The 13310-nt window shown below is 35.2% G+C and overlaps 1 protein-coding gene across 1 annotated transcript in view; it reads left to right on the plus strand.

Moving 5' to 3' along the window:
* Nucleotides 1-13310, plus strand: part of CUL3 (cullin 3) — a 92228-nt gene that overhangs the window by 27522 nt on the left and 51396 nt on the right. The gene's annotated exons all lie outside the window — the stretch shown is intronic.

Raw genomic sequence — 13310 nt, forward strand, 5'->3', positions numbered from 1 at the left:
CAGTCGTGAACAAATTACTAGACTTCTCTGGACTTCAAATTACTAATTTATAATTGGGATTGATTTTGTTATCCTAAATGGGCTTTAAAGTTATATAATGATTATGTATTCTGAAAATTTTATTTTTTTAAGACTTAGGAATATTATAGTTTTAAAGTTTACCATTGTCCTTTCCTGTGCCATAAAACATATTTACCATAAAAACATTTCCATTATTAATCGTTTCTTAAAATCAGGGGAGAGAAACTTTCTTTGGTTTTAATATGGCAAGAACTTTATTCCAATTTTGTGATGCTTAATAGGTTTCTTAGATTCGCTTTATGCTTAATTTTCTTTTCTCACCCAAATTATTTCTCTTTAGTAATTGAATAATACTATGGTAGCCTCATAAATGAGCTGATTTTTGTACTTAGAAAGTTTGAACAAAAATAATGTTGACTTTAGCTCTACTAGAAACAGCTTCTTACTAATAAAAAGAACATTGATTTCAGTGATTTTTAAAAGTATTTCTTTTATATGTAAGTGTGTTATATGTAAGTGATGAATTATGTTATTTGTTAAGTGTGATATGTAAGTGATGAATCACTAAATTCTATTCCTGAAACTAATACTACACTATACGTGTTAACTAACTGGAATTTAAATAAAAACTTGAGAGATTTAAAAAAAAAAAAAGAATCCATCCTATAGATACGTTTAAATATGTGTATAAAAAGTATTTATACTAATATTTACTGTAGTATTGTTTAAATGCTAAAAAAGGCTGAAAGCTATATAAATGTTCACTAATAGACTGTTGAATAAGTGGATTTATATCCACACAATGAAAAAAAAATGAAGTCTTTATATCCATATATCCTGTTCTTCAAATACTCTCTTACTTTGGATGGAAGGCAGAATAAGGGAGCTTGATCCTGCTGACTTTTTTCATTCATTTAGAAAACTCCCTATTGAGGCTCTCTTATGTACAAGCACTGGTCTAATAAGCATTTGCATTATATGAAAAGTCCCTGCCTTTGGGGAACTTAAGCACTTGAATCTGTGCCTAGTAATCTGATCAATTCTAAGTACTTTGTTTTACAGGTACAGAAACTGAAGCTTTGAAGAATAGTTTGAATTTTTAAATGGCTTTCTTGTTTGAGGTTTTTTGGGGTTTTTGGTTTGTGTGGTAAACTGAAAAATCTTTTATAACACCCTATTATTTATTTTTTGTATATAGGGTTTCATTTGCTGAAAATGATGTCTCTATATAAACTTTTCTTCAGTATATTGATTTTTCTCCCCATTTTGAAGGGAGAAAGAGAAGAGCCAGAATTTTAAATGTTATGTTTATTCACCAGTAAATTAAAGTGTTTCTGTGAGGGTGTACTAATTGCATGTGGAAATGAAGTTGGTATTCTTGGTAAGCTTTGGACTGTTTTGTTAAGCCAATTACTTAATAGACTTAGTTTTTATAATAAAGCTTTTTTAGTTCTTTTCCTTTCTTTCTAGGCAAATGTGAATGAGTGTAGTGGTTTTTATTTTAATGGCATTTAAGTATAGAATATATTATAATAATTGCAGTGAATTATAAAAGGACATTGATAGAAACACTCAGTAATAAGATTTTTGTTAGCAAAGACAGATTCATTTCAGAAGCCCACAGATATTGAGTCTCTTGTGTTTCATCTACCAAAAAATAATTAAGACACTATGCCTGTCAGCAAGAATCTTCCAGTTTTAGTGAGGTAATCAGATTTGAAGGAGAATTATTTTGCTTGAGGAATTCAGGGCAAAGTAGAAAGAGGAGGTCACTTTTGATGAGCCTTAAAGAATTATAAAGGTTCATCATATGAACAGAGGGAAAAGATAGTCAAGAAAATGGCATAAATAAAAAAGGCAGGTAAGCATGAGCATAGTCAGGTTAAGATCAGTGTAGATGGACTATAAAAGGCTTCAGATACATTTTTGAGGAATGAGTGGGTAAAGTAGGCTGGATTAGGTTTTAGAAAGACATTATAGGGAATTTGGGTTTTATCCTGTGGGTGGTGGGAGCCATTGGTTTTTTGTTTTCCCAAAGAGACTGACTGAAGTGAAGATGGAGTGAAAGATTTAGTAGACATGCCATCTTAAGTACTTCATTGCTACATATCTTTTGTTCTCCTGCCATCTTGTCCTTTTTTTCTAACTTTAAGTTGTTGAAAGAAACAACTATTACAGTGAATATTGAAGTAGCTTAGGGTGATGACAGGAGGAAAGTTCTGTCTGAGCTAGGGGTACAAACCCTTAAGAATATGATTTGGAAGAGTGACTTGAATATGATTAGAGGAATCCCCAAAGAGAAAGAGATTTGGGGGGATAATGAAGGGAATAGAGATTATTAGAGATTCAGGAAGATGGCAACCACAGGATAGGAGGAGCCTAAGAAATTGAGTAGCTTCTACTTTGAAAGGATTGGAAGAGAAATGATGTTAGGGAGAGCCAAGGTTAAGTTGTTACTTAATTTGGTAAATTCACCCATGTGTTAAATATTAGATATTCCCAGTTAAATTGTTGTGTAGACTAAGCACTGTGAGGGCAGATACCCCTTTCTGTATTGCTTTCTGTTATATTTTCTAGTGGTTTTCTCTTAATGTTTATCAAAAAAGCAAGTGACCAGCCTAGGACCTGTCTTATTCTTGTTTTTGCCTCCTGCTCCTTCATATAGTTGGCGCTCAATAATTGTCTATGGAAATGAATCCCTGAGAATACTGGCAGTCAAATGGAAACCATGCATTATATTCACCAGCTGCCAAATTCTGTTTTGTCTTCCAAATGTGCTTCTACCTACCCAAGTTAATTGCTGAATCCAAACCCTGTTAAAGTAGAGTATATTTCATCATTTTAAAGCACAATGAAAATTTTGGGGTCTATATCTCTCATTTTTTGAGATGAGTTTGTCTGTCTGGTGGGAGCCAGATTGTGTGATCCTGTGGAACTAGGGGGTTTTTCTTTCCCCATGTTACTCAAGAGAACAAAAAGACTACCATATTGGGGCGCCTGGGTGGCTCAGTGGGTTAAAGCCTCTGCCTTCGGCTCAGGTCATGATCCCAGGGTCCTGGGATCGAGCCCCACATCAGGCTCTCTGCTCCGTGGGGAGCCTGCTTCCTTCTCTCTCTCTCTGCCTGCCTCTCTGCCTACTTGTGATCTCTGTCAAATAAATAAAATCTTTAAAAAAAAAAAAATAGACTACCATATTGCCATGCTTTGTGTATGTTTTACTACTTACTCTGTCAGTATCTTTGTCCAGAGTTTAATTATGGTGCTAGTGCTATAAGGTTTTTAATGTATATCTTTTGTCTTAACCATTGTGAATGTAATACTTTACAAGTGATAGATAATTCATGTCCTTCTGTGGTATACTACTTTCTTTCAGTTTTTGTTTCCAGCCATTAGGTAAAAAGCTCTACTGGTTTTCATGGCACTACTTTGTACTCAGAGAAATCCTGATTTTTCTAACTCTTCTTTTATATTAACTGAGGACATATTTTTTAAAATGATGCCAAATTTAGATGATTTCTTACTTGCTTTAACATGTAGCAAATACTCTTTATGTATGGAATTATAAAAATACATTGTCCTAATTTACCACTGTGTGCCCCTGCTTTGAGCCTCATGATTCTCTACTGCTATTCATTGTATTCTACTTTGTATTACGGTCATATGAATGCTAGTATTAGGCTCCTCTATCCCCCATAGTGGCTAGCACCCTGCTTTGCTTGTTGGAAGGAATCATTATATATCTGAATTGACAGTTTGAAGAAAGATTTTTAGGTATTCTTTTGAATTAAGAGCTTCATTTTGGACACTTACAGAGTGAGTGGGGAAATTCTGCCACTAGGAATTTTAAGTTGAAATTACAGGTAGTGTGCTCTTTGTAAAATGCTTAAACTTACATTACTAAGTATATATATGTTAGTAAAATTACTTACAGAAGAATGTTCTGACAGCAATCAAGAAACAAGTTTACCCTGTAGTAGCTATCTTACTATTTTGTCCATGATACTGGTATGATTCCTTTGATTGAGACTGCCACCTTTTTTTCCGAATGTTGGTGAAAATAGAAACAATACTATCAGACTAGAAAATATCAGGAAGGCAGTGAATTTTATATCATTGAGGAATCTTTTGTCGTTAGTGAATTCTTGGAAAGTTAAAGATACCAACAAATTTAAGATTAATGCTCGTAAGCTTGGTACAAGTTTGCTTTAAAATACAAAAATCTTAAGGTTGTTATGTATTGTGAGAGAGAGCAGTATCTATTCAAACTTACATTGAGTATACAGATAATAGATATTAGCTGCTTTACAAACTCCTCTACTTACAAAGTAAAAGGATTCCTTCCAGTTAAGAGAAATTTGTTTTTTAGAAGAAAGGAAAGCAAGAATCAAGTAGAAATTGAGAGTTTAGGAAGTACTATATCACATATGTAACCATATTTATGTATAAGTGTTTTGTGTCACATGTTTCTCAAAATCTAAAGCACTTGGGAATGCAGATCCTGATTCAGTAGAACTGACCTAGGACCCAAGATTTTGAGTTTCTAACAAGTTCCAAGGTGATGATGATCATGATGATGGTCTTGAACCTTATTCTGTATAAGGACTACACTTACAGAGTAGCAAGATCAAATATTTATGTGATACTATTATAAATAAGTAATAGCAATAACATGGTTATAGCAAATGCTTATATGACATTTACTGTGGGCTGGGCCCTGTTGTAAGCATTATTTATATATTAATTCATTTTATCCACACAACAACACCTCCTTGAAGTAGGTGTTGTTATTATTCCTTTTTTGTAAAAACTTGATACACAAAGAAGTTACTGGTGGTTATGTATCTATTAAGTGTTGGATCTGTGATTTGCATCAGGCAGGCAAACTTTTCAGCAACTGCACTCCTGTGCCACCACTATTCCCTGTATAGGACTGTTAACATAAAAATAGCAAAGTATTATACTATTTCTTTTTAATCTTTTAAATTAAGAGTTCTCAGGAGAAAGCAAAGAGCTATGGAGCTTTTTAAAACCTGTGTGTGTCAGATTAGGAGAGGTGTCTTCTACACTTCATGGAGATGGACTTCTGTAGGTAGCCACTTTAATCGACAAGTTTATGTCATCACTGATGCGATGAAAGTTTTTGAGCTCTTCAAGAATAACTCTTTAATGATATTCCTTAGAAAAATAGGGTTTACGTAACTGGTAAAATTTGTAAAGTGACAGGCCCCTGAAAAAATTCAGATGTAAGTGGGAACTTAAATGTTATTTTTGATCATGTAAATGTTGCATATTTATCTAAAGAGTCAGATGAAATAAACAATATTTGTTTCAGAATTTGGAGACCGGAGGGTACTCAGCAGACATCGTGTGGCTCTCAATTTTTTTTTCCCAAAAGAGTGGAAAATGCCACTTTTTAAATTCTCCGGAACCAATATAAATCATATTTACTCAGGCAAAATGGAGCCTACCTTGCAGTAGTATTAAGACATCTTAGTGGAGCAGGAAATAAATGCCGTTGTTCTAGTCAACCCCGGTAATAATATGGGTAGGAGGAGCTACAGACCAGATAAGTTAACTAACTTATTCAAAGTCCTGGTTAGTAACTGCCCTGAAAGTTGCCCTCAAATACTAATTTGATTTTTTAACTTTGAGTGTTGGTTAAAATACTTGGGATTTCTAGGAGATTATATGCCTTTAAAATTTTAGTTTCTCTGTGATATTTTGTAAATGTTTTTTGTGTAATTAGCATATGCTCCATGTTATTCATGACCCACTTTGTGTTTTTTTTTTAAATCAGTTTCTTTTTTTTTTTTTTTAAAGATTTTATTTATTTGACAGACAGAGATCACAAGTAGGCATAGAGGCAGGCAGAGAGAGGAGGAAGCAGGCTCCCTGCTGAGCAGAGAGCCCAATGTGGGGCTCGATCCCAGGGTCCTGGGATCATGACCTGAGCCGAAAGCAGAGGCTTTAACCCACTGAGCCACCCAGGCGCCCCCCACTTCGTGTTTTTAATATACAATGTGTATTTCAATATTTCAATGCAGAATAATGCTAAATACAGTTTTCTGTACTTCAGAGGTTTGTCTGTATTTGAATTAAAAATTGTCCTGAGTTTTGAGACTTTTTAAGAAGGAAGTCATTAATTTTCAGTAGTCCATATCACATTAATTATGGCTCATTTCTAGTTTGAGTGGACTTTAGAACTAAAATTTTTATAATTAGTTTTAGCCAATGAATTTTTTTGTATTACCTAAACATTTAATTAGGATTGGCTGGCTGGGATTTTGCCCAGGCTTGAAACTGAGAGGGTGAAAGAAAATTGTAATTAATGATTTAATTGTGTGTGTTGGCAGCAGGGGTGGGGGGAGAGACAGCTGCAGATTATTAATGTCTTTGACTCTCCAACCAGCCAAGAACTCCTGGCCCAAGGTTGGCGTCCTTGTCAATCCATGAAGATATTTAGAAAGACTGGGAACTTGTAGATCTTGGCATGCTCATGCCTACTGGCCTCTCTTGTCATCCTCTTCCATCCTCCTCTTCCTTTTGCCAATAATTTGATTGAAGATGTGTTTCATGCAACTTGGACATTATCAGTGAACAGATTTTAATCACAGTGCTGAAAATAAACATTTTCTTTTTACTTAGTAATTCCACTTTAATCTTTGCTGAGGATGTAATTAAAAGGACAGGAAAAGCTATGTTCACAGAAATGAAGAATGTAGTATGCCAGTTTGAATTATTCCAGAGTCATTCATAAGTTGACACCTCTGAAGTAATTAACAATTCTTTGATTGGCATTCAGTTTGCTTTTTTTTTTTTTTAAGATTTTATTTATTTATTAGTACATGGGAGAGAGAGAGAGCATAAGCTGGGAGGAAGGGCAAAGAGAGCTAGAGAAGCAGACTGACAGCCCCTGCCCCTGCCACTGAGCAGGGAGCCGGTCTGTCTCTGGACTTAATCCCTGCAACCTGGAATCATGACCTGAGCTGAAGGCAGTTGCTTACCAACTGAGCCACCAGAGCACCCCTCAAATTGCTTTTAAGAATAAACATTGTGACGTCCTAGCTTATGTTTACAGTATAATAACTAAACGGCACAACTTGAGAATCATAGTTGTTGCAGATTTTAAAAAGTTGATATTAGCCTTTTATTTTCATATACAGTTCTATGAATTTTAGCCCATGTGTATAGATTCATATAAATGCTGCCATAATTAGTACAGAACATTTCTTCACCCCAGAACACTCCCTGTTTTCCCTTTGTAGTCATATCCTCCTCCTTCCCTGAGATTTGGCAACCACTGATCTATTCTGTGACTGTAGTTTTGTTTTCTCAAGAATGTCTTGTAAATGGAATAATACAGTCTGTAACCTTTTGAAACAAACGTTTTTCATTCAGCATAGTTATTTTGAGATTGCGCCAAGGTGTTGTATGTATTGGTAGTTTGTTCCTTTTTATTGCTGAATGATGCGTTCTATTGTGTGAATGTACCACGGTTTATATATCCATTTACCTATGTACTTGTTCAACGAGTTTTGGATTGTATGTAGTTTTTTTGTGATTATGAAGAGAGCTACTGTGAACATTCATCTATATGTTTTGTGTGTATGTAAGTTTTCATTTCTCTGGGATAAATACCTATGAGTGGGATTGCTAGGTCATTCGCCAAACTGTTTTCCTCTAGGGCTATACCATTTTGCATTCTCACTAGCAATGTATAAGAAGAGTTCTTAGTTGTTTGGCATCTTTGTCAGCACTTGGTATTGTCAGTATATTTTATTTTAGCTATTACAATGGATGTATAGTAGTATCTTATTTTTTAAATTTTCATTTCCTTAATGGCCAGTGGTGTTGGACATGTTTTCATGTGTAAAATTGCCTTATATAACCTCTTCGGTGAAGTGTCTTTTCAAGTCTTTTGCCCATTTCTTAATTGTTTGCTTTCTTCACTGAGGTGTAAGAGTTTTTATATCTCTAGGGGGAGAGAGAGAGATTCTGGATACAGATCATTTGATATTTTCTCCCAGTCTGTAGCTTGTTTATTTATTGTTTTAACAGTGTCTACAAAAGAGAAGTTTCTGATTTTGATGAGGTCCAGTTTATCATTTTTTCCTTTTATAGATAATGCTTTTGGTGTTAGGTTGGTAGTTGCTTAAAATCTCAGATGACTTTTTCTTCCTGTATTCTGATAGAACCTTTTTTCTTTGAATTGTTATCATGCTTTGAAATGCTGTAACTAGGTATTTTTCTCCTAAAGCAGAGGGTAATGTTGAATGTTAATTGTTCTTTAAAAAATCAGGAATCAGAATTGGGTCAATATTATTACAACTATACAAAACATACTTGTGTTGAAAAGAGAGAGATTGTCTTTTCTTGGTCTTCGGTCAGCCCCCGAATCTTTTTTGTTTTTTTAAATAGACTATCAGTCATTTTTAGATTCATAGCAGAATTGAGACAGTATAGTCATTTCCCATATTCCCACTGCCTCCCCCACTATCAGTAGCATCCCATACCAGAGTGGTACATTTTGTTACAGTGACTTGTCATAATCACCCAAAGTCCATAGTTTATGTTAGGGGTCACTCTTCATGTGTTGTACATTCTGCAGATTTTAATGATTGTATAATGAAATGTATCCACCATTATAGTACCATACGAAATAGTTGCATTACCCTAAAAATCCTCTGTGCTCTGTCTGTTCATCTTTCCCTCTGCCCTAACTCCTACCACCTGATCTTCTTCTTTTGATCTTTTTATAGTCTCTTTTGCTTTGCCTTTTCCAGAATGTCATGTAGTTGGAATGATATGGTAGGTAGTAGCGTTTTCAGATTGTGTTCTTTCACTTGGTAATTTGCACTTAAGGTGCCTCCATTGGTGGGTTAATGGATCATATCTTTTTAGTGCTGAATATTATAATATATAATATAATATATATATAATATAATATATATATATAAAATAATATTCTGTTTTCTGGAGGTACCACAGTGTATTGTTTTACCTACTGAAGGAAGTTTTGGTTGCTTCCAGGTCTTGGCAATTATGAATAAAGCTGCTGTAAACATGTGAGTCTGGGGTTTTGTTTGGACATAAGTTGTCAACTTTTTTGATATTTATAGCAAGGAGCCTAATTGATAGATGGTATGGTGGGAGTACCTGTAGTTTTGTAAGAAACTACCAAACTGTCCTCCAAAGTGGCTGTGTATCATTTTGCATTCCCACCAGCAGTGAGCAAAAGTACCTGTTGGCTACATCCTCAGCAGTATTTGGTGTAGTCAGTGTTTTGGATTTTGGCCATTCTGATAAATGTGTAAGGGTGTCCCATTGTTGTTTTAATTTGCAATTTCGTTTTTTCTTTAAAGATTTTATTAAGTAATCTCTACACCCAACATAAGGCTTGAACATACAACCTCAAGACCAAGAGTCGCATACTATACAGACTGAGTCACCTAGGCGCCCCTCATTTTGCAACTTCTTAATCAGATGTAGGACATCTTTCAGTATGCTTGTTTGCCATCTGGTTATCTTTTTTGGTGGGGTGGCCAGGTCCTTTTTTTTTTTTTTAAGTTTTATTTATTTATTTGACAGAGATCACAAGTAGGCAGAGAAGCAGGCAGAGAGAGAGAGAGGAGGAAGCAGGCTCCCCGCTGAGCAGAGAGCCTGATGCGGGGCTCGATCCCAGGACCCTGGGATCATGACCTGAGCCGAAGGCAGAGTCTTTAACCCACTGAGCCACCCAGGCGCCCCGAGGTGGCCAGGTCTTTTGCCAGTATTTTAGATTGGGTTTTCTTGGTGACTTTTAATAATTCCTTGTATATATTGGGTAACAGTCCTTTACCAGATACCCCTCCAAATATTTTCTCCCAGTGTGTGTCTTGTCATCTCATGCTCTTGAACAAAATCTGTTGCTCTTCAAGTGATTCTAATTTTCTGCCAGGTTCGTGATCTACTGCTCTTGGCTACTGTCTGTATCTTGCTTTTTGCAACACTAAGTGCCATGAACAAGCCATCAGTTTTCAATTACTCATTTTAGCCTCATTGTCACAGCTGGTCCCATCCTTTTCTCTGTTTCCATGGCTTTGTTGCTTGTTTTTTCCTTGTTTCACCCTTCAAATTCTAGCTCTTCACCTGGATAACCTTCATGTAGCTTTTCCTATATAGTAATGGTGGATATACTTGATCTGCCTGCCCCCTATGGTACTGGTACCACCTCTACAGCAGGGTTCCTTCCTGTTTGCCTTTGCTGATGCAAAAACTAATTGTGGTTATGAGGGTGTGAGATTAACAGTGTTATTCACAAACTGACCTCAATTCCTATCTCTTGTAAATTTTATGTACTCTGTTAACAGTTTGTAAAATAAGAGTTAAATCTTTTTATCCCCCACTTAATGTATTTTTTGGTTTATATGCAAACTTACCTTTTAAAAAGCCTGTTTTAATCTTCATAAAGGTTGAATTTTCATCTCATTCCTACCTTTTATTATGTATATTTGAACAAATATTTGTTCACTTTTCATCTATCAGAGTAGGAGGACAGTTTTCTGAGGCATCACTAGCAGAAGAATTATTTGTTCATAGAGTGATCTGAATAATTAGGAGAATGCAGCAAGTGTATGTAAAGCATTTATTTTATGTCTTATAGTCCTGTGTCTGTGTGTGTGAGCGTAGTCATTCAAAAATAAATGTAACAGAGTATGTCTGACCAGCAGATCTTCTGGGGCACCTCCTACACTCTCATGTCCTGTGATAGAGGTTAATTATTGTGATTGTATTTAATACCACTGAATTTTACACTTAAAAATTACTAAGATGATAAAGTTTACATTATATAAAAATGATGTATCATTTGTGTGTAGGTCATTGGCCAAAGCAGATCCATGACCACATCTAACCTCAATAATAAAAAACAAAATAAAAATAACAAAATTAATAGCAGCTATTTTCTGCTAAGTAAAGTTCATTGTTATTGATTTGTCAGGATAATTTTTTGAGGCATGATGTAAATAAAGCAGTTTTATCATTTATGACACATTGTGCTAGTTGATCACATTTTTATTTTGTTGAAAGGCAGGTGTAAGTATAAATATTGTATAAATGAGGTGTTTTATTTGGAAGTGTATATAAATCAGTAATTTTAGGACATGTGTCTTCTTTTAAAAATTTTTAAAATTTGAGTGGTCAGTTTTTCATTTATTTAACAGATATACCAAGCACATTTTTGCATTCCAAAATTGGGGTGATTTTGTTAACATGTAACTTGACTATATAACACAGGGGTATTCAGAAGTTCACTTAAGTCATTAAGAATAATTAATTGTTAGATATATAGTACAGTTTCCCTAGTATTGTCATTATTTTAATTTAATTGCTAATCAAAATTTAGTGGTTCACTGAAATTATATGAAGATTGATGAGGAATTTTATAAATAGGCATATTTTCAGTTTGTGGGGGTTTTTTAGTGTTAGCTGTCATGGGAATTTGCATCTGACAAGTGCCAGACTTAATGAGTTGGAATAAATGCTTTAGTATCCACTTTACAAAAAAGTATTTAACACAGTACTATCTATGAACCAACGTGTATGTCACTTTTGATATAGTCAGTATACTTACGAGTGATACGTTTTAAAGTCAAGGAGCTTATTAGTCTTATGAAGAAAAGATTACATGTGATACAGTGCTAAATTATGTGATATAGGCTAGTGATTTTCAGACTACACATTTTACTAGAACAGACATTGTTTCATCACTAAAATCTTTTAACAGGTGTTTTTCCTGTAGTATATAAGAAAAATTAGATACAGTTTTCTCAATTTGAATTTATTCTCCCGTTTGTGGGAATAGTGTGTTTTGTATATATTTTTTTTTCAGTCTTCGGCACTTGCCACTACTTGTTTATACATGTTTATACTAGTGCTAATATGCAGTGACATTTTATTTACTGTTTATAATTCAAGTTTATAGGTATCTATATATCTAAACACACATTAAATAATTTGTTTCTCACAAAACACCATGACTTCAGATTCTCCCCAACCTAAAAATGTTTAATCACTACTAGAGGTGTTTGGAGCTAGAACGTGTCTGGTTAGGGCTAGACCATGGAGGATTTGGGTGGGTTAGAATATTTAGGGAGGTTGCCAGTATAGTCCCAAAGTTACAGGAACTTAGAGGACAAACTGCTTCTTTATGATAAAGCTAGAATCAGTCTAAATTCTGTTTTCTAGTCAGTAATCATACCATTGGACAGATAGCGTAGCAGGAAGTACTAGTAGTTAGGAATTTATTGGAGAAGGTGGCAATATGCTCGTGGACTATGGAAAGGAATTCTTGGAGTCTGAGTAGTTCTTAGCAGGATTGCATTGCAAAGGCATTTCAGACTCAAGGCAACTTGATGTACAAAGATAGATATCCTGAAAAAGCTTACCATGTTGATGGTGGATCATGGTATTGGAGGGTAGGGTGAATAAAGTAAAGGGTCTTCTAGATGCCAGGCACTGTTCTAGGTGTGGAAGGCACACATGGAAAAAAGACAAAATCCCTGCTGGTGTGGATCTTGCATTTTAGTGAGAGGAACAGTAAGTGGATAAATAGGTAAAACAGTAGGCAATGACAAGTGCTGTGAGGAAAAATTAGTGCAAAGAGTGGAGATAGAAGTTGTTTGAAATAGGGTGGTCAGGAAAGACCTCTCTGTGGAAGTGAAACTTGGGTAGAAAACAGTGTGTAAGCTGTGTGAAATGTGCAGAGCAAAGGGTAGAACACAGTTGCTGGATGCAGCCCCATGGTAGCTGGAGCATGGTGAGTTAATAGTTTATGCTCAGTAAATGTTGGCCAACTGCCAGGCACTGTTCTCAGTGTGTCACTAGTGTTCATTTAACCCCTACAGCAATTCTATGAAATGGATACTGTTTCACATGTAAGGAAACTGAGGCACAGAGATGGAATAATATACCCAAGGTGACACAGCTAGTCAGGGAGCTGGAGTTGAGCCCAGTAGTTTGACTCCAAAGTCAACATTTTTAACCATTCTGCAAGGATGGGGAAGGGGAGGTGTAGTAAGAAATTTAGTTGGAGCAATAGCCTGGGACCAATTCTCTGGGGCCCTGTAGTTCCTTAAAGTATTTAGGATTTTATTTTGACTGTGATGTTAGGTTGTTGGAGGGTTGAGAACTGCCCACGAGGTTGCTTTATGATTCTGGAGATCAGGAGATGGGTCTGGACTATACAACACATTTGTTAGTTATATGTATTTAGGTTATATTATAGCTTAAAATATTTCTACTGGCCTATA

The sequence above is a fragment of the Martes martes genome, assembly GCF_963455335.1.
Source record: "Martes martes genome assembly, chromosome: 3".
NCBI lineage: Eukaryota > Metazoa > Chordata > Mammalia > Carnivora > Mustelidae > Martes > Martes martes.